Source organism: Phalacrocorax carbo, chromosome 1, assembly GCF_963921805.1.
Source record: "Phalacrocorax carbo chromosome 1, bPhaCar2.1, whole genome shotgun sequence".
In the NCBI taxonomy this organism is placed as follows: domain Eukaryota; kingdom Metazoa; phylum Chordata; class Aves; order Suliformes; family Phalacrocoracidae; genus Phalacrocorax; species Phalacrocorax carbo.
The window spans coordinates 182,791,479-182,814,028 of record NC_087513.1 but is presented as its reverse complement, the minus strand read 5'-3'; positions in this window follow the sequence as shown (position 1 = coordinate 182,814,028).

Sequence of the window (22,550 nt, the reverse complement as noted above, 5' to 3'; positions counted from 1 at the left end):
GTTCCAATGTTTAAACATTACATTTCTTTAGTGACTGTCATGTGAGGATCCTAAAATGCCATTCAAATATTGAAGAAAAGGTTTAGATGCTAAATAAAATGGCCCTGTCCCCTAAGAAGAGAGAACTGATATAGTGGTTTTGGACAGTCATGGTGGTTCCTTCATAGCAAACACTGAATCAAATATTGCAATAAGGGAGTGATGAGATGTAGAACAAATTCTTAAGAAAAAGTGTAGAAAAGGCTAGAATGCTCCAAAAATTCTAGACCTTATAAGGGGAAGACCTCCTGGTTCAAAACAAACAAACAAACAGTCTTGAAGACTGGCCAAAGAATACAAAATGGAAGAGTATACCAAGAAAATCCTTTTATTAGGTATGGGCAGAAAATGGCTAGAAAAAAAAAAAGATGTTCAGATCCTGCTACATAAATGTTGAGGGAGTTCTTCCAGTTTTGTGTGGATGGTTAAAGAGCTATAACAAAAATACCAGCAGACAAAATTTTCTTAAAAAATAAATTACCTTAAAAGCAAACTTATGTATCAGCATTCTATCAGGTTCCTAAATGACACACAAAAGAACAAATTAAAGTAGAGATGCTGGCATCTGCATATTCTGCTCCAGCTACAGGACTGTGGTAGTCCACCCTGATGTCTCAATCTCTTTTATATTTTTCATTGTCTATTATCATTACTAATAATTGTTTTATAATCTCTCTTGAGTGAAGGAATGGGCTTCCTGAATTTCACTTATAAAATTGGGACTAGTATTCAATTTTCTTCACTTCCTTTGCTGTGTAGAAAAGAATGTTCAAATTAGTGTGTGTGTGTTTGCAGGTACTGGTGAATTTATATATAAAGAATTCAGGGCATTTCTTATTGCTTCTGTATTTTACCTCCAATACTACAGGGTCCTATGAGACAAAAGTACTACAAAAAGAATGCTACACGGATTCCTCTTTTAATTACTAGGAAAGTGAAATTTGTTCAGCTGGGATTCAGTAGGAGCTTGCAGGAGGGCCTGCTGAATCAACCCTGTATTTACACCGTTCTCTTTTCCTCTGAGATTTGTTCTCTTAACCCATCTCACTGAAGTGTTCATTCAACACTACTTGCAATCATATGGAAGTTCTGTATATAATTACAGTTCCCATTTTCTATATCAGTTGTCAAATTTTTCCTCTTATAACACCTGTGCTGTTACTTTAAATGCAATGGAATCCCTCAAACAGCTCAGATGTCATTATGGCAGTTATTGACCCCATATATTAATTTTGGCACGAATGACTCTGTGACCTTAATCTTTTGTGAGCGAAATGCATTTCTTCCTGACGGTTTAGACTGAAATCAGACTTATCCATTTGTAATAATAGCTTTCTTTTACTAGAAAGTAACAAGTTGAATTTGCATACTACATGGTACACATTTCGTTGCTTATGTTGATGAATATTCTTTCAAGTATTAATTAGGCACTCAACACCTAGGTGTCTAGGTTATTGAATATGATTTTAGGGGGAAATGTATTTTACACAAGTTTTATTAGAACCATGTTAACTTTTCATTCAGTGTTCTCTTGCATTATTGAGATTTTCTGTATTGAAAGATAGGGAAAGGAGAAGGCAGTTGGACAGAGAGACAGCAAAAGGCAATCATCCTTTCAACACCAATCCAAGGACTCTAAATGATAAAGATGCCTGTCACTTGAACACTGTAAAGAAAAACAGAAACCAGATTCAACCAACCAAATAGGATAAAATGAAAACAAAATAAAAGCATCAAAAAGAAAACTGAGTTTAGTGATGTTCGTAGGTGGAAAGTCTCCTCTGTATGATTACTGCACATTCATCTAACTACAGCAATAAATAACAGCCATTAGCAAAAAAACCCAAAAACCCTAGACCATATCAATTAGGTGCTTACTGTGCACTTCTGCAGCAAAAAATGCTTAATATATATAAATTATAAATTGAATGCATGTTTGACATCTTTTGGTCCATTTCTTTTGAAATATGCACTTAAATGTTAACATTAGATTCCATAAACAAGTATAACAAAAAGGGCACCCACACAAAGATGAAAGAACATAAAAGGCATGAAGTTGACAGTGTAAGTACCAAATCTGATAGAGCACAGCAGTTATAGAAACATAAATCATGTTGAAAACATCATAATTATAGCTGGTTAGAGATCAAAGAGACGTAGGAAATAAAAGCAAACATAAGCAATCAGATAAGACACATTAAAAAAAGAATTCTGCTGTAAACATGAATGATAGCTATGGGATAATATTTAGCTGACATTATTCAATTAAAAATAAAATGTTTTTATGACACTGACCTTTTTTATTTACTTGCTCACTTCAGTTGCTTAAAATAAAGTATTATGCTTTGAGTATGAATGTACATATTTTAGATGTATATAGGTTTTATGCTTTGTGTATATATGTGCATACACATACATGCACACACATACATATATATCCATGCACATGAACACACACACATATGCAAATATTTGTATATATGCAGATGCAAAATTATAAAGATTATTTATGAGGAGAGTTTATATGACATGTTATTAATACTTGATAACGCCTGAGGGAAAGTACTTCATAATATGTAGATCAGTCTTTACTATTCTAAGATTGCCCTTAAAGTGATACGGAAGTATGATACTTGAAATCTCAACAAAACAGGGCGCCTACAAGGTGAGGTATTCCTATTACACTGCAAGTTTCATGAATTTCATGAGTTTTTTCCTTGAGGAGATATTCTGCATGTTAGAATTTGCCAGATAGTCCACAATAATATATATATATTCACCAACACAGAGTCTACCTTATTAAACATCAAGTGGATGTCTTCTAACTTTAGAAATCATTCCAAAGACAAAATTCACTACACCAAAGAAATGTCTGTTTGCATCCGCTAACTATAAAAGGTCCTACAGTGATCTTCTTATCATATAAAAGTGTAGAGCCATGTCTTTGCATCCCAGCTGTAGTCAGCATAAACTGAGCTGAGCTATTGCAAATAATGACAACAGTCTCACATAGAACCACTTAACGTAAATGTCATATAGCTGTGAGCCTGGAGATCCATTGCCATGTCATTGCATATGACGTACGGATGGGTCCTCATCTGTTCTGGAGGCAGGAAGAGAATGTAGGGCCACATATTCTCAGCAGAAAGTCTTTCTGTGAAAGGTGTCATTAAAAAATCCAGATGTTGCTGAGAGAAAAGGATGTTTCCTGGAAGCTCTGGCTAGTAGACCAATTACAAGATTAGGATTCTGAGTTACAGAAAATTTAAGTAGCATCTGAAAATATTCTAATGAGGGCCTGGGATAAGAATTAAAATGAAAATGGTAATATGAACATACCTTGTGATACTTTTGAGTTTCTGACAAAAAAAAAAATAATAAAAAATTCTTGTTCAGTTTTTGAAACTCGGAGGTGCAGAGAAGGTTAAAAATCAGAATCAACTATAACTTATCTTATGTCCTTGAAACTAAAGTTTCCTAATATTTTGTTTATTCAGTTCTTTGTGTAGTTTTTTTCTATTTCAGTAATTTAGATTGCTTTAATGTAACAAAAATGGTATTTTAAGAATATGGGGTTTTGATATAAAATCTCCTTCTCAAGCATGATTCCTGTTACAGGTACTTTTGATGAGTAAATTGTGCCCATAAACTTGAGGAACAACTTGCAATAGGAAACAAAAGAAATCAACTTGATCGATAGTCATCACAGTAACTGACTGAGCTGATTTTGTCTTTTGGCTGTTAAGTGCTCATGACAGCTTCAAAATTCTGATGATCATTTTCCATTGGAAAGATAACATAGAAATTCAAAATTCAAAACAAAGAATGGTAAGAGCTAGAATCTAATGAACTTAATTTAGAACAAAGGCTTTTATTGTAATGTACAGGTTATTCTAAACAAAAATATTTGGTAAATTGTTATCAGAAAGAGGATACAAATCACTGTACCAATTATTTAATAATAGTGTAAAACAATAATAAAGACATTGTTTTTCCATAATTATAAATATTTGCCTAGCAAATTCTATCACAAGCTGTGAAAGAATAAAGAGTTACAGAAATCCTCAAAATTAGAAAATGAGAGATAGAAATCTGAAACATGTTTCAGAGTAACTGCCAAAAACTGATTTCATTATCCTTCCTCATGAAATGTATTCAGGTTTATGAAGGCTGTAACTGCATTCTCCTTAAAGATCTGTCCTTCAATGATGTAAATAACAAGGAAATAGACATAAAAAATTATAATTCTCTAGGAATTATGACTCTTTAATGAATTAATGATTCACTGATTAACTAATTAGGCTAGAAATATGTGGGCTGAATTGGGTGTGGTTTTGAATAGCAATAACATTTTTTTTCCCATTAGCACACATTGAAAATATACTGAAATTTAAAATAGGTCATATTTGTCCCAAAGTACCTGTTTCCATCATGTTTCTTTCTAACCGCTCTTTAGGCAATATCCCAAAATCATCATTAGAATATGCTGTAAATAACAACCATGAAGTTCTGAAACCTTTGTCACATTTTTCTGTTATGTGTTATGCTTTTCTAATAATAGAAGATGGGTTGATAGGATCTCAGGTATTTCTCAGTTGCTGGATGGCATTAATTTATACTATTTTTTTCTAGTGGTTCTGTGTATAGTGGTTCACTAGACAAAGAAAGAGTTATTTATGGACTATAAAATGTGAAGCTGGCACAGAAGTCAAATTGTTCTGTTAAGCTTCTGCTCTTGAGGACCTAGATCCTCATATACTTAGTAAAGGGAAAGACCAAGAAAATAATTTCACTAAAATTTGAATCCAAGTCAGACTAATGAATTTTGGTTTATTTCAGTTTTGCAGGAATAACCCACGTGTGTGTCTGAAAGAGTGAGTTGGGAAAGTTTTTTGTCTGAAAAATGCTGATTTTTCCAGAGTAAATATTTCTTCCACAGGACCATATTACTTTTATTGAAAAACATGTTAGGAACTGTGTCTTACAAGCAGAACCAAAATTTCTGGTCAAAATAGAGCAAATACTAATCAGCCTTAGAAAAGCAAAGAGCATGACTAGAGCAGTAGACAGTAGGAAACATGACACTTTAATTCAGATTTCTGCTCTGTCTAGTGCAGATCTGGTAATTGAATCTTTGCCTTCTACATTGCAGGTTTGTGCCGTTACTACAGGTTTAAAAGCCATTCTGGAATTTTGTCTCTGCCTCATACTGAAAAAAAAAAAAAAGAGAGGAAAAGAAAGACACGGCAGATAGCCCATAATTCTTTAGTGGGGTCCAACAACTGAGGTGCAGAATGCTCTTTGGATGTGTATTGCTGTGAAATAACTTTGCTCTCTGATCCATACATGGGCCCTATCCTCTGAGTAGCCATGCAACACACCAGAGTTCATTCTTGGGATCTCCTTTAGAGAAAACTAAGTGTTGCCTTCCAAGTAAATCAGGGTGCAGCTCTGAGAATCTGTTCTCCATGGGCAGTGCGGATAAGGTTAAACCAGCTCTTTGAATTCTTCTTGGCAGCTACACCATCAGCTCCTCCTACTCCAGCAGATTTTCAGATAGCCACTGTCTATTCCCGAGCACAATGCCCAAAGACATGTAACATACTTTTGGAAGTGGGCTTTTTTTTTTTTTTGTTCACTCTCCGTATTATGCTCATGATTTTTGAATAATAATAACAATAATAACAATAACAACAACAATAACAATAAAAATATATGTGCTTTATGGACATGGGAACACCATATATCACTCATAAAAAGATCAAGGGCTAAGTGCTATGCAATATTGACTGAACCAGTCCCTCTGTATGGTGGACTAGCCTTGAGCCACAGGAATGAGAACCACCCGGCGTCAATTGAACAGGACAATAATCACTCCTCAGCAGAGTTTGAATACAGCCTTTGCTTTGCTTGAGTCAGAACAGGGGCTCAAAATTAGTTCTTTTTCATCTCACTTGAATGCACTAACCACTGTACTATCCAAAGGGACACCATCAGGTTCTCATGAAAGAAGGTTTTTGGTTTGGCTCCCATGAACGTGAGTTCTGAGAGAGTCAAGACTTAAGACAAACCTCTCTTCACTGTTTCATACTGGCTGCTGGCTGCCTCAGAAAGCATTCTCCAGCACAACTCTTAAGTAGTTCTCTCCATGTGTCATGTAACTGCAAAACCCAAGTATCACTGGGAATTAAAAAATAAAGGATTAAAGAAAAAATACATCAAAGGGTTGCGTCAAAGTTCCCACTGTAGAAATTCCATTTACAGAACTTCCCTTTCATCCGTAGCTGTTGGTGGTTAGCCCTCAAAAGCCAAAGTATTTAAATGCACTTCTTGCTAACACTGTTTCATTGCCATCATAGGTGGGCAGAGATGACATCCTGAAACAGAACTCCCAGCTGATGTTACAAGAATTTTTTTCAGCCACATTAATCACTCTGCTGAAGTTTGGCTTGTGATACCTTGCATACAGCAAAATAAATAAACTCACACATCAATAACTCATTCAACCACATGGAATTCTACTTAGCACTTGACTGAACATGCTATTGATTTTAAACTAACAGCTATCCAGCTTTTTCATCAATCCAACAGTACCAGTTGCTTCTATTCTTCTCTCTCTTCTTCTTGTCCTATTTATTTTTTATTTTTCTCCAGCTCCCAACCTTTTCCTTTTCCTTGATCCTTTCTGTCCAGCTTTCACTGGTAAAGTCAGAAGTGGGTGCTTTCCATTGATCTGTTGTTTTAACCAACATAAGATTTATGAGTCAGAAGTCCCACATATGAGGCAATAGGGGTTTCTTACAGCATTCATGGTCACTTACCTGCAGTGCAACATAAAACATTTTCTCCAACTCAAATTAATATCACCAATAATATTTTTTTTTTGAAACAAAGACTCTTTGGAAGCCATAATCTGAAGTAATGTTTCTCAATAGCAAAATTTTGTACTTTAAGGGACTGAGTCCAGGAAAGCAGAGGAGCTTCCACCATTTAGGTTACTGAAACTAGACTGACCAGCACACTGTGGAGTATACAGTAAGAAATAGCTTTGTGGTGGTAGAGAAATGGGGCAGATAACTAGAAGACTTTCTTATTTCCAATTTCTTTTTTTTTTTTTGTACATTTGCAGCCAATGTGGAATTTATATAAAGCCAAATGAGTGACTGGTCAACTGTGGTAGAAAAAGGACAAGGAGAGAAACTTGATGTTTCAAGAGGCCTTGTAGAAAAGAGAGATTAGAAAATAAACACAGACCTTGAGGCTAAAATCTTATTTTGCAAAGAAAAGCCATGTCAGTGTTTCTTTTTCAACTTGCTGTCGAAGAAGCTTTATACAGTAAATATCATTGTATTTGGAGAGCTCAGCATCTGTTATTCTTTCATATTGATTAAAATACTTTAAATATCAGGACTCATGTGACCAAGACAGTATTAGCTTGAAATAAACTGTTTCTCTTTTGCTATTAGCTGAAACCATTGTAGAATTTTAAAAATAAGAAAAAACGGGTATTGTTCCTGCAGGGTGAATAAATGGCAAATGGAAATATGCAAATGGATTTTGTCAGGAGCATGAAATATGCAAGTCCTTTAAGTTTTTCTTTTAATATAATCTGCAAAGTTTTAATGTTAAAATCATTATATATTTAAGACATAGGAAGCCTTTTTACTATCTTTTAGTTGTCATCTTTTAACATTACAACAACGGCATTTCCCTTTAGTTGCTTCTATATTTAACTTTTTCCCATCTAACAGTTTAAAACAGAAATCTGGTTTGTACAGTAAATCTATTCCAATCCTATAATATTTTTGGGTTTTATGCTTTTTTCAGTAGGGGATACTTTCACTCTTACTGGGTGGATTTAGGAAAGCAGTAAAGTATCTGAGATTAAACTAAAGCAGTCAAGTTGATCTGCTACAGAGGTTGAATAGAGTGATGCCTGTAAATCCTAGAATGGGCATCTCGTATTCTAATAGCTGTACGTCCACAATGAAATATCATCCCTTAATGTTTTTTAAGCAGCATCTGTGTGAGTGTATTTCACTGTGAAATCCCTTGGACTACTTCAACTCTAGAACATATTGGTGAGTGGGTGGCCAATTGCACCTGCTTTTTGCATTGCTGTGCAAAACAAGGTGTTGTACCCCTCTTGTGCCTCAGGGCCAGAGAGGAACTCAAACTTCAGAAAAAGTCAGCAACGACAGGCTGGGGTTGCTAAGGCAGTGCTCTGAATAGACACCTCGCTTCATCAATCTTCTCTGTCTCCTTCCTAACAACTGGTACCCATTGCTGGATGGCTTTTGCCTGTTGGGTGAACAGGAGTTGTAGCTGTCCTGAAACACAGCAATTGTTTCTGGCAGGTACCCTTTGCAAAAGGCCTGTTCTCAAGGTCTTAATAATTCTTTCAAAAGACTAAGCGAGTACTCAGTAGAAGAACACGGGACATGATTTAAAATTTGGAAAAGAAAAGCAGAAGAAAGTTAGCAAATTGGTAGAAGTTGATTTTAGGCTGTGTTTCCACAGCCTTTCTCTACCATGCAGGGGAGAGGAGACTATGACATTGGATATGAAAAAGAAAGCAAGGGAGACTGGCATGCTAATCCCTTTTGCAAGCAAAAGGGTAGAAAAGTGTCTAGAGAAGTGCAGGGAATGATAGAATCTTTGACCAGGAACAAAGGGGAATAAACTGTTCTGTGAAAGGAAATAAAACAGATCAAAAAGGGGAGCGAGTGGCCATGGCTGAGTCATTGTCTGTTTACTAGTTTACTCCTGAGTTTTTACAGCTCTGACTCAGAAACCCTAGAGAACTGTAAGAAATAAGGTTTTACACAACTTGTCCATCCTCTGTTGATATGCTTCTATGAACTACTGAATGCAGTGATCAAGTCCTGAAAATTTTGACTTTGTCAAACAGTAAAAACACAACTGAAAGAAATTGTTGAGCCAGTTTTCCTCTCACTTTGAAACAGATTTCAAAGAAGCTGATTTAGGTTTATATGCAGACCCTACAAACAGAATCTGAGATCTTCTTTATTTTAAAAATTGCTGTGTGACATGGTGCTAGGCACAGTTAAGCTACTTCTGATTCAATGAGCTGAAGACTGGGAACAGGACAGCTTACAAGTATAACAAATGTCAATTTAGGTTTTAGAAATCACTGATCAAAAATCCCAGTTTAATTATGTATCTCAATATTTGTTTCTTTAACTGTTGTATTTCTCAGCATGTTTTAAATAGAAGTGTTGAAATAAACTGTTTCAGTAAAGGGTGATTTGAGTGCCCAGATATGGTACCAGGTGCCCTAGGATATTTGAGACATGCATGATCTTGGCAGATGCAACACAGGAACTGCAGAAAATCCATGCTCTTCTAGACATGCAGCTGGAAGCCTGGAAGGATGACTGAAGGTGCCTAGCCTGTCTCTAGCCACATACTTTTAGACAACTGATTCCCATGTCATCTCTGGCTTACTGTCATTGCAAAGGCTCCTGGGTTAGAATTTTTTCTGGAGCCTGAAGTTTATCTGCAGTGATGCTTGTGAAATGGAAAAGCCTATATTTTTGAACATTTGGGTCATAAGGGAATTTAAATTCAACAGGTTTATACAGTTTAACTAAGCCAGAATTTGGCAGTAGCATTTTCAGTCCATCACTTTTCTTTTTCAACTACATACAGCTAATTGTAAGTTGTTTGTTGAAGTGCTTTTGTGAAGAGAGGAAACGGGGCAAAACTGTGACAAATAAAGCAGGTGAGGAGGCTTCTTCTATTGTGTCTTATTTCTCATGGTTGTTTCCTGTTACCATCCAACACCTTCAGAGCAGTCATGGTTTAATCCTGGTAGGCAGCTAAGCACCACACAACTACTCGTTCACATCCTTCCCCGTTTGACACACACACACCCCCCAAAAAAAGAAAAATATCCAAAGAAAAACAAAGCCAAGAAAAGCAAGTGAAATAAACCCCAATTGCGCACCACCAGCCAACTGATGCCAAGCCAGTCCCCAAGCAATGGTTGCCTCTGCAAATCTCCCCCCACATCCCATTTTTTATTGCTGAATATGACATCTTATGGTGTGGGATATCCCTTTGGTCAGTTGTGGTCAGCTGTCCCATCTGTGTCCTCTCCCAGCTTCTTGTGCACCCCCAGCCCACTCACTGGTGGGTGGTGCGAGAAGCAGAAAAGGCCTTGACTCTGCCTAAGCACTGCTCAGCAATAACTAAATCACGGTGTCTTATGAACACTCTTTTCATCACAAACCCAAAACATCACCCCATAGAAGCCACTAGGAAGAAAATTAACTCTATTGCATCCAGAACCAATACAAGTTCTTATGGCACATGCACTGCAAACCTGCATTCACTTATGATTGTTAATATAATTTATGCTGCCTCTGAATTTGAGAAGTAAAATGGTTTCCATGCAAACATAAGACTTATTCTCTGTCTTCTTATTTTCACTACTCCATTTTCCTCCTCACTTTGTCACTGTTATTTCTAGAATTTTTAAACTTGTATAATTTTTTTTCCTTTCTCTTACACCTATCAATATTATTCATATGCCTTGTTAGCTTACTTTGGTCTCTGTTTCCCTGGTTGATTATGCCAGAGTGAATTTTAATTGCCATTTCTTCCATCATTTCAGTTTCAGTAGTACATTTCTTAAGTGTTAAAATCTCAGTCAAAATTCCACTGAGCATTTCACACTCCTTCAAAGTCAGACTTTCTGACATCAAACCTAATGTGTTTCTTACTCTACTAAGAAGCCTCGTAAGTACATAAAATCTAAAGATTTTTTGTTTGTTAGATGTTGCATGTTCTCAATATCAACCCTATTTATACCTGTTTCGGGTCACTGTTTTATATAGAACTACCTCTAACCAGGTAGGCTATTTAGCAAAAATAACAAAACCAAAAGAACCAAACCAAAAAAACCCACCTCTTTTCCCCCACCACTTTCCTCCCAACAATTTATAGTTCTTTGGGTTTTTGCTTAGTTTCCATCAAAATCAGTATCAAGGTAATTACTTTTCCCTTGATAAAGATTAAAGCCAAGCTCTAACAGGCCACGCTGAGTGTACTGCCATATCTGCTCTAACTGCCCAAGAGATCTGTAGCTGCATCAGTGAATTACCTGACTGCCTTTATTATCCAAATTTCTATCAAAACATTCTCTACTGTCATTCCAAGTGTTTATGCCATTTTTCTCAGCATATTCTATTTCATTTCTCAGTAATGTTGCTATTCTTGCCTCCTGTTTTTTCCCTATCTGTGCCTTATATCCTGACACTTTAAATCATCATGCTCTGTATTGATTCAGTAAAGTGCACTGCTCCACTCATTTCATATTGCACATATAAGTGAAAATCAACAAAAATGTTTGGGGGAAGTGAGGAGGACTGACAAATATGTCATTCTCTATTCACAAGTTTTACACTGATTAATTGGTGAGCACTCAACAATATGAGTAACGATTGCTGGTTTCACAACTGTCCGTAGGTGCCTGACTGAATAGTATTTTGGTGCCTGAGTCCCTAGTGAAATCAACGGAAATTAGAACTGTGGTCCCTAAATAGCTTTGTATTCCTGTCACCTGTAATAACTACCAATAGGACAGATATAGCTTGCTCAGTGATGTTTAAATATGTGTGAAGAAAACAGCAGCTTATAAATTTACAATGAGTTATGAAATGAGAAAGATTGTTGAGAGCCTGATCCTTCAAATTCTTATGCTTGTTCAGGTCTGTAATAATAGGTAAGTAAACGATTTAATTGATTTTGATCACATTCTGATTCTTTCTTACTGTATATTAGACTCTTAGTGTAGGGGATGTGTTTCCAGGAAGAGCTTTGCCAGTGGCTGCACCATAGTGATGAACTTGGGTTTGTTTATCCTGGAGAAGAGAAGACTGAGGGGGGGGCTTAATAAATACCTATAAATATCTAAAGGGTGGGTGTCAGGACGATGGGACTAGGCTCTTTTCAATAGTGCCCAATGACAGGCCAAGGGGCAATGGGCACATGTTGGAACACAGGAAGTTCCAGCTAAACATGAGAAAAAACTTCTTTCCTGTGAGGGTACCGGAGCAGTGGCACAGGCTGCCCAGGGAGGCTGTGGAGTCTCCTTCCCTGGAGACATTCAAAACCTGCCTGGACTCATTCCTGTGCCCCCTGCTCTGGGTGTCCCTGCTCAAACAGGGGGGTTGGACAAGATGATCTCCAGAGGTCCCTTCCAACCCCTGCCATTCTGTGATTCTGTGATTCTGTGAACCAGAAGTCCCATAATGAAAAGACCCAGAAGTCCTGCAATCTACAGTTCCTATGAGGAAACACAGAGCTTCGGTGGGTGCAAGGTTTAACATGATGCTGACCTGAAAGAAAATGTTCTTTGTACATTCCCTAAAGGAAAAATAAAAAAAATAAAAGGGTGGCAATCTGACATTTACCCACAAAAAATGTCAATATCAAGGAAAACACACATTCCACATTCAGCAGAATCTGATGGAGATTTATCAACAAGGTCTCCTCAAAATCATAATATGCTATAATGTCCTTAAAAGGAAAGAGTAAAAATTCCAACTGAATAGTTCTTTCAAAAGCAAATAAATGCAGTAAATATATATGTATAGAACCAGGGCAATGCTTTACTATGGCATGTGATAAAACGGATTGTTATCCAAATAGTTTTGGTTTTCTCATCCAACTTTAACTTCACGTTTATTTTTAATCTGTCAAATTAATGTGCAAGAATTGTCCCCCACCCCCTATTTTTCACTAAGTATTGATGGCACACTGCTAGTTTGTTTATTTTCCTCAGGATAAGAAGTAATTGTAGTTTGGAGTTTTGGGATTTTTTAAATTATTATTTTTAAGTATCTATTACAGTTGCATTTGATTTTCTTCAATATAGTGCTGCGTATCATTTCTTGTCTTGAACATCTGCAGCTTATGTGACCTGAGGGAGTAAAACAACTATAAGATGTATGCTCCTGATGCAACAACATAGATATCTTACTATTAAATGTAAATATTTATCCCCATAGTTACTGCTGCATGACATCTTACTTTCCACAGCTATTTAAAATTCTATATAGAAGGTCTCTTAAAAAAAAAAAAGGTACCAGTTTATAACTGTTGACTTCTTAAGTGGACGTCACTATACTACCCTATTCTGAGGTATGGCAGATACCTTCTTAGCAGAAGATATTTTCTTATCCTTTGTTATCCAACTTCATCAACAAAAAAGATATTGTAGGTTGAATATTCCATTTGTTTGTGTTATGCACAGTCATTAATACCTGTGAAAAGTGAGTTTAAAAAGATGTGAAAGGATAATAGTTTGCACAGAGAGGTTGTAGATGTTCCATCCCTGGAAACATTCAAGGTCAGGTTGGATGGGGCTCTAAGCAACCTGACCTAGTTGATGATGGCCCTGCTCATGGCAGGGGGGTTGGACTAGATGACTTTTAAAGGTCCCTTCCAACCCAAACCATTCTATGAGTCTAATGAATATTCCACACCTAGGCAGAGAAGATGTTAGCAGCTACACCAACTGCAAGGCAATTGGAGGCCCAAAGGATTACTTCTTTGTTGTGCTCTGTTCCTACAAAACTCATGTGATTATATAGCAATGCAGCTCCAACTCCTGTAAATGATCCAAGTGCTTGTGTAGTTAGTAGGGCAATATCAGGAAAGCAAATCATCTTTCAGAAGCAGCTTCCTCCCTGTATCAGTGCTAGGGCTAAAGTGTGGACTGAGCTTACGTTTTCTCCCTCAGGATCTACTGGCAGCTGTTTCAATCTTTGCAGAAGTTAAAACAGTAAGTACAACCTCAGTTACGTTACGAACTTCTTCAAGAACTTTGTAGCAATGGAGCATCTTTGTGCACTGGCTTCCTGCTTCCAGAAAACAGTGGTCCACTTTTTAAGTGGTCCTCAGTCTAATACTGTCTTCTGAAGTATGATAGATATTTCCTTAGCAGAAAATATTTTATGTTGGTTTAATATTCTGAAGTAGTCCCTAAAAGCTTCAGTTCAGTTCTTTTAGTTCATTTTTGTTTAAGGTTTGTGGCTGAAATACACCGGTTATAGAGGATTAATAAGTTACATTTACTAGCTGATCCTCAGTTAATGTATGTGTGCTCTTAACCCAGCGCACTGTGAGACAACACAATTTCTTGTAAACTTCAAATGAAGAAGTTGCAGGTAATCTGCATTACTTGGCAACCGAGCCAGGCCAGGAAAAAGTGGTTGAGCTGTTCCTTAGCCTGTTATGTCTTTACTCAATTGTGTGTGTCTGAGCCTTCTGTCGGTCCCTGGAAATGCCAAATACCCATCTAAAGTTCATGATCATGATAATGAAAAATGTATCAAATATGTGTCAACTATTCTAAGAAAATGATACCTGCAAAATGTACAGTTAAGTCATCTGTATTTCTTTCTCTCTCTTATTAATTCCACATTTCCTGGGACAGTGCTGTTTTCCTCATTGATCTAAGAGTTATACAAAATTTAGAACATGAACAGTTAACTCATTTCCTTAATATATTCCTTTTCTTTTTTATCATCTTTCCTTACGGTCACTGGTCTTTATGTCAGCTCCTTTCTCTTATGCTATGCCTTTAATACACTTACCCTGCCACTTACATGACTGCTCATCTTCCTCTGTCACTTCTTCTAAGTCTAAAAACAGTCATGTGTGCCATCAGTGAAGCTCACATATTCATTTATCATTCGGAGGCAGGCTGTTATTTTTTTCTAAAATCTGATTTCTTAGCAATACAGCCAACCAGCGCTTGCAGTAATCATTTCCCACATTCTCTCCTTTAAAGAGGATTAATCCTATCTTTAATACTTCTTTTCCCATCCTCTGATAAAAAAGTGGGGGGAAAGGCTGTTTGTGGTCAGCACTCCTCAGGCTGGCAACTCTGCAATCTGGTTCAATTCCTTTTTCCTTCTTTTAAATGCACAGGTGCTGCATTGTGGTTAGGCTCTACAAGTAATCAATCCCTTTTCAGCCAAATTGGTGGGGGAGGATATTTTTTGTTGGGACATTTAACTGGTACTGAAGAAGCAGGAGTTAAATTGCTTGGTTCGTTGCAGATTTTTCTCTCTGACTGTGGGCAGCTCACCATTTTTCTGTATCTCAGCTCCAAGTCACTAACATGGAAAAAAGATATTTTCTGCTTTTCATCTTTTGTCAGGAGGTTCGGAGAGAGAAAGACTTTCTCTCTAACACTTTTAATAAAATTAGACCTTACTATCATTTAGGACTTAAACACAAGTATTAAATATTAAATATAATTATCTGTTTGTTTCTCAGAGAGAATAGCAGCTGTGGTCTTTTCCGTATAGTTCTCTTGAAGCATTTTTAGAATAATGAATAATATTCTTCCCTGTTTTTGACCCAGAAGAATTATATGAAGATAATTCTTTCACACAACAATCCTTACCCTTTTCCAGAAAAAGAAAGAAAAAAAGTTTAAATAACCTTTTAAGTGAAATATTGCAATAGTCCAGCATTTTAAGGATGAAAGTGCAGATTTCTAAAAGGTCAGCTCAGTCCCTGAAAATGTTTTCAGTTTAGACAATAACAATTGGAAGTGGAGTCTAGTAGCAATTTTCAGCATCACTAACAATAGGAAGTAAATTCCAGTCATTCACAGTAAGATGGCAATGTGGTGACATTTGATGCTTGACTATGTGTGCTTTGAGTTACTGCAAGAAACTGCCTGCTGAGAGGAGAGAACCTTTCCCTAGTTAACTGGATGAATTTTAGATACAGGTGAAAAATAAAAGCAGAACAGTTTATAAAGTGATTGTATGTCATCAGCTATGTGGCAGTTTCCTCCACCCTCATTTAGCAGATAAGAATTTAAATATATCAAATTAATGAATCCTAATGAAACCAATAATCTTGCATTTTCTGCACAAATGTATCTGACAGATGTTTTTATCTTTTACTTCCAGTGAGCCACTACTATTATGTTTTATTTTCCAGATGTATGTCCTTGCTCTCCTAAAACTACAGCAGTTTCACTATGCAGTAAAGCAATAAATTTATAGAACATTGTTCTGAAGTGCCTGCTTGTTTCATAATTCCACTTCCATATCTTTAGTTGTTCTAAAATATATTGAACTGTCAATGTGGGGGTCAGGAGATTAGAACACTTTGTAGTTTCTCTGCCAATGCCTTTGTTTAACTCAGAAAATAAGCTATGCTACCAAGGGAGTGATGAAATCAAGGATACATGGAGTCACAAAGGCATAACAATGTTAAATACTGTATATTGCAGACATTTCTTAAGAAGGAAAGTGGTATGTCCACATATGTTTACTTTAGGTACCACCAGCAAACTGTCTTTATTAAAACTTGTAAAGAATACCGAACAGCACACAAGGGTTTTGCAATTAAAAAGCAAAAAAAAGTTGCTCTCTGCTCTCACAGATAATGTCTCACAGAATCATCTGCCTTTTGACCTTGAAATGTTATGCACTTTGTCTGACCCTGGTTTACTGTCAGTTAGTTTAAATTTCATTTAATCATTTGCTTTTACCTGGAAATCAGCAAATCTCATGGGGCTTTCTTGAAATTTCGTGAGCCTTTTCTCAGTTTTCATAATACTGAAGGCAAACAATGCATGTTTTCTTATAATTTCATAGGAAACAGACAGAAGGAAAACAAAATGTCTTTCAGAACTCCTAAAAGGACAAAAGATAATAGGATAATATTTATTAATATCGAGCTTTGATTTATATTTAAGGAGATGCTCATACTGACAGATAAAACACTGAGCCATTCAAAGTAGAACAATTTTTTGAACAAAGATAAGGAATTAGGAAGCCATAATAGAGTTTGAAGATGAATCTTTTGTGCTTGAGGAAAAGCCAATATTAACATATGTCAGAGAGAGCATGCATGATGGGACTTTGTCAAGCCCAAGAGATGAAGGTGTTGTAAGAGTCAAGAAAGCAAAACTGTGAATATTTTGGCTTATGCTCAGGTGTATATGACTGTCCAAGAGAAAACCAAGGCTTGTTGTCTATGAAGCTCCACAAAATCTCCAAAGCCACTACCTTAAGGCCCTGGAACTCCTGGTTCATGGTTGCAGTCTGAAAAATTTGGAGCTCTCGGTCCAAGTACATTAGCAGAGTTTAGGAAGAACCAGCAAAATTGAAAATCAAAACTTAATCACGGATTTACTCATCAGATATCTGCCTCTACTACACCATACAAGGCACAGCTCACAGTGCATCTCAAACCACATCTGAATCTTCTGAAAATTATACTCACTCTGAAGAAAACATCTAATTCAAGGAATAGAGAATGGATCATTAATGCCTTCCTCCATTTTTATCTAGGCCTGTGGACAGCCTTTCTATGACGGCTTATTCTACAACATACAAGATATTTTCCACTTTTTCTTACTTTGTTACCTCCTTTTATTGAAACATTTATAAGAATAAAACAATGAAAATTAAGGCTGAGAATTAGGAATCACATACAAAATAAAGGCCAGTGTGTCTTTGCAGTTAGCTTAGCAGTTAGAAGCAATGTTCTCTGAGGGAGGGAGGAAGGTGAAGCAAAGTCCTTACATAAACTTGTCTCCCATTAAAACCTCTAGAAATCTTCAGAAGATGTTTAAATATAGCTATCTATTTTGTTGCATAACTTCTCCAAGATACAGCTTCCTTTTATTTTTTCCATACTCCCGAGGTGGTGATCACCTTATGTATAGATTATGATATTGCCCTTTTCACTGTACTTGACAATTCAGTATTTTCCTGAACACATTGATTAAGACAATTCAGTAAATGTACTATTTCTATCCCATTGCTTTGATGAATTCACCTTTCTCAGAATTGTATTCTCAGCTCCTACCTCAGGTCTGTCCATAGCACAATTTGTTCCACTTCAGAAAATCACTTCCAGGCTTATTCCTGGCCTGTGCCTCATACCTAGCAGGAGGTCCGTGTGAAAATCCCTGTGGCTGATATTTCCACTCTATTCAGTACAGATTCTCAAACACTTCTTGTCTCTAGTATCTGAACACAGGTGAATCATGACTTAAAAAATACAGGTAGAAATTGTCACTTAAAGTTTAGCTTTTTGACAAATGTGCTAAGGATAGCTGTATACAACTTGAGACCCGGATGTTGAGGAAACTGAAGGTAAGGAGAGAAAGCCTTTGAACTTCCCTGGCTCGTCTATGGGAAGCCAGCATAGAGAGGCGAGTGAGGTTTGTACTGCAGTAAGTTAATACTGTGCTTTACTCAGAAAGTTATATGATTTACACACAAACCGTTGCAGGCCCAATGAGTGTGTCTTGCAAAAACAATCATTGTTCTCTAGGGTGGGTAATTCTGTATATCTGGAGAACAGAAAGCTGTTCTTATTCACATTTGGATTCTAAAATGGCTTTTTAGATTGTCAGTTTTCATATGATGAGGAAATAATTGGGTCCTTCCTCTCTTTTTTTCACCAGTTTTAGACTGAACATCACAAAAAACCCCAAACAAACAAAAACACAAATAAAAAAGCCTTAGAAAAGTGCCTGCGATATTATTTTCCTTTAATATCCCCAACAGGAAATAATAACTTCAATGCAGTGTAAGGCAGATAGTTGTTACCAAATAAGTGCACATAAAAAGGTTTTGAGTATCCCAGTAGACACCTATCTAATATAATATCAGAGAATACTTCTCTTCTGAGTCCATTTAAATATTGAGACAAACAAGTTATGCCAAATAAAATCCTCAGTTTAAACCTCAGGATTAGATTCAGGCAGACAGGACAGTGAATAAGATTTCTCAAAGCATAGAAAGTAACACAACTAATAGCGCCCCAAAGGAAGGGGAATTCTCACCAGGAGTTCATGTAGAAAGGAAAAAAAAGAGTACTCAAAAGAGACTTCTGATGCTTTAGCAGAAGAAAGGATCTAAAGATATTGCTCTTAACTTTTGACCTGGCACTACAGTCCTTTGAGACCTCTGCCTTCTGGATGAAAGGGAAAGAGAAAGGAAAGACGGGTCTTAGTTTCACCTGGACAAATAAGAATACTATATTCTTCAACTGTGTGACCTTGCCTATGTGATTTGCCTTATGTGGGAGAATAGGCACCAGCAATCTGCGCATATAAAGATGTCAAAGTTTAGGCAATACTAAAATACTTTGGGATTTTTATATATTTGGACTTATAACTATGCAGATATCTAGCTACAAAGAATTTTTTAAAGCACAATGATTCTCAAATCACATCCCAAGAACGTAAAAGTCTTTAAACATCCTCTGAAGCACTTCTTTTTGGACCTATAAATAGTTTTATAAATCTGTTTCACTGAACATTATTTCAGCGACTGCAGTTCAGCTTGTATATGGGTATTTGTTTATAAGTAATCTGGATATTTTTTTATAAGTAATCATGCAACACAAGGACAACACACTATTTATCTGCATATCTAATCTTACTTACATAATGGAATGTCATCCATTAATGTGAGCTTATCTTTTTCTGCTCCAGCTGAAGAGATGTTAAAGAGGGAAAGATACCTACTCTGATTTTTTATTCTGTTGTAGTGGCTTTATTTCAGTGGAATGCAATCTGTTTCCCTGTGCTTGTGCAAAACTTTGAAAATGATTAAGACTTGTGCCCTAAATTTCTTTAATGTCTTTAAAGAAACATTTTTTCTTTACCTGAAATTCAAAGTTTTCCTTTCTTAATAAAAAAGAAAAGCAATATTATTATTCTCTATTTATGAAGTTTACCTTTAATTCACTAAACTATTATGTCAAGTCATGACGTGTATTGGTCTTTTAGGTACCAATAAGAGGCTTTCTATACCTCTACAAGTAAGAAAGAAAAGGAGGAAGAAGACAGAGTGCTGAAGTGACCTGTTGCCTGATAAATATGTCATGGTAGAGCAAAGTCCAGTATAAGATCTGTGCTTGAGAGCTGTTATTTATGCCGCTGATTCAAAGACATGAAAATGTCCTGCTCAAACTGGAATTATTATGTAAATAAAGGTGGAAGACTTTGGTTTTGCAGTCTGAAAATAAGTCGCTTCAAAGGCTGAAGCTTGAGATGTGCATTGATTCCATCTGAGATGATGGTCCTCTTTGTTCATGGGGTTCACTGAACCCGGGAGAAAATTGTTTATAATATTGCAAGCTTATATATCTTAGCATAATTTTGTTGCACTGAAGCAATTTGAAACCATGGCTTTGATGCAATGTATGAGTACAAATGAAATAATTTCCAATTTTAATCTTTATTTTGGAGTTGCTGGCAAAGGTCATATGGTGTATGAAATGAGTGAAAATCTGCTCTGACAATAAGACTACATCTATACTAAGAAACAGGCCAGAAACATTTTTTTAAGCCAGCACGATATAGATCATAGCTAATGGTTAGATGCTCTAACACTTAAATAATGTAACTGCAAACACACTGATTACTGGGAATAGCCTCTGACCTGAGCTAGTTCCCAGACTGTACCTGGGCATCATCTGAGCTGGTCCAAGCTCACAGAGGACAGAGCTGTGCTAAGGACTAACAAGAAGAACCACCGCAGTGCTAGTGCCTGGGCCCATGCTCTGGCCCTGTTGATTTTCCTGGAAACCAGCATAGTGTAAAAGTCACAAGAGCATCCAACAATAGTGTTCAAGAAGAGAAATGAAAAATATCCAAGTTTTTGAAAGCCCAGCGAAACAACTTTCTGTTTAGCAATGCCTACTCTAAACTGAACCTCTTCAGCTGACCTTTATTTATATCTTGGAGATTTTTTGCCTGTGTTTTAAACAAAAAGATAATTTATCCAGGAGGCAAGATGACATTTCAGTTTCTTTAGAAAATAACAGATAACTAGAAAAAGAGAGAAAACATCATCTATTTTTGTTGTATTTTTTTAAGGAGGGTGTTTTAGAAACCTTATCTTTGTAAAACAAATAACCTTCTCCTTCAGCTGTGAACAATAGCAACAAAAAACTCCTACCCTAGTCTTAAAATCTGCAGAATAGAAAACTCCTTTACAGTCATAGAAAAATATTGTAGAGCTTTAGAAGATGCAATGGCTGAAGCCCTAGCCCTTAGCGAATTATGACAAAAAAGAGAATGTCCCAGTGGCCAGCTTTAATTGTTCTTTACACACTTGAAAACGCCACGTAAATGTGAAAGATCCAGTTACTGGATTTGCTATATGTGTTTGAAAAAAGGCACATCAGTCATTACTAGTTATGAGATGATTCTGTAAGAGGGCTTAAAAGGGAAACACAGCTTGGTTTTCATGCTACAGACAGCATCCAACAAAGACTCTGCTGTTGTTGAGCTGGCTGCAGCCCTGCCTTTTGCTCTACCTTTCTGAAAGGCTGTTTGTTTCCTTTGTGACAGATAAGGATGGGGGTCATTATTGTTAACAGGCAGGCAGGAAGAATGGGGTACAAATTTTGCTTATGCTGTTTAGTTTCTCTTCCATCTTTCTCCCTTTGCTTTTAAATTCAATTTTTCTTTAGGTGCCCTTACCAGTTTCACACCCTCACTCTCCTCCAGTCTTGTTTCCCTGTGCAAAATGGATAACAAGTTATACTGTAAGAAATGCTTGACTAATTCCCTTGAAGGTCAAAAAGGTAGAGACAATGTTGTCACCGAGCTCTAGTACTGAAGGGCACTATCTTAGCCATCAACTTAGAAGATATTCAGAGGCAGTCATCCCTTCATTTGTCACATTGCATGGAGTGCAAGGGGTGATTGAAAAAAAAAGCCAAAGAGTGACTGAAAATTAAAACCAAATTAATTGCTAAAAGATTAGTTATTAGCTTGATTCCAAGCCCAGCTCCAACAAAATTTCCAATTAAAGCCCCAATGAATATTTACATGGTTTCTCTAAAGACAGTAAATACTGAAAATGTCCCATGCCAGCTTGTGTCATAAAACTATTCAGGAAGGACTACTCATGAAGTCCTTCTCTTGAATGACGTAAACTCAAAACATTTCAGAGGGAGAGAAGATTTAACTTAGGTCTATGAAATCCTGGGTAAGTTCCTGAACTGCTAGATAAAAATCTCTCTTAACTTTCTTTTTTCATTATTTTTAATTTGATGGATCCCTTGAAGGAATAACAAAATTTCCCATTTTCCCCAGAAACTATTTGGTAAATTCAACCTAAAATATCTCATAGATACTTACTATATTTTACATTTAACTGTGTTTTACATTTATTTCTATATTTTTGGCAGTGGAAACATGTCTGGGTCAACTTACAACATTTATGCTTAAATGACCTTCATGTACAGAGAGACATTCACATATGTAGCAACATTATAATTGCTGTATCTTTCATTGGAACTCCATCAATCACTGACAGTTCTGCATTTAAAAGTACATGCTCTGGATGAACATAACAGGTTTTTTTCATCCATTTTGACAGCTTCTGTAACAGATATAGCAAGATTTTTGAAACCTGGTTCTCCTCTTATTTACACCAGTGTGACTGATTATCTCTGCTTGCTTTTATGGAATTAAA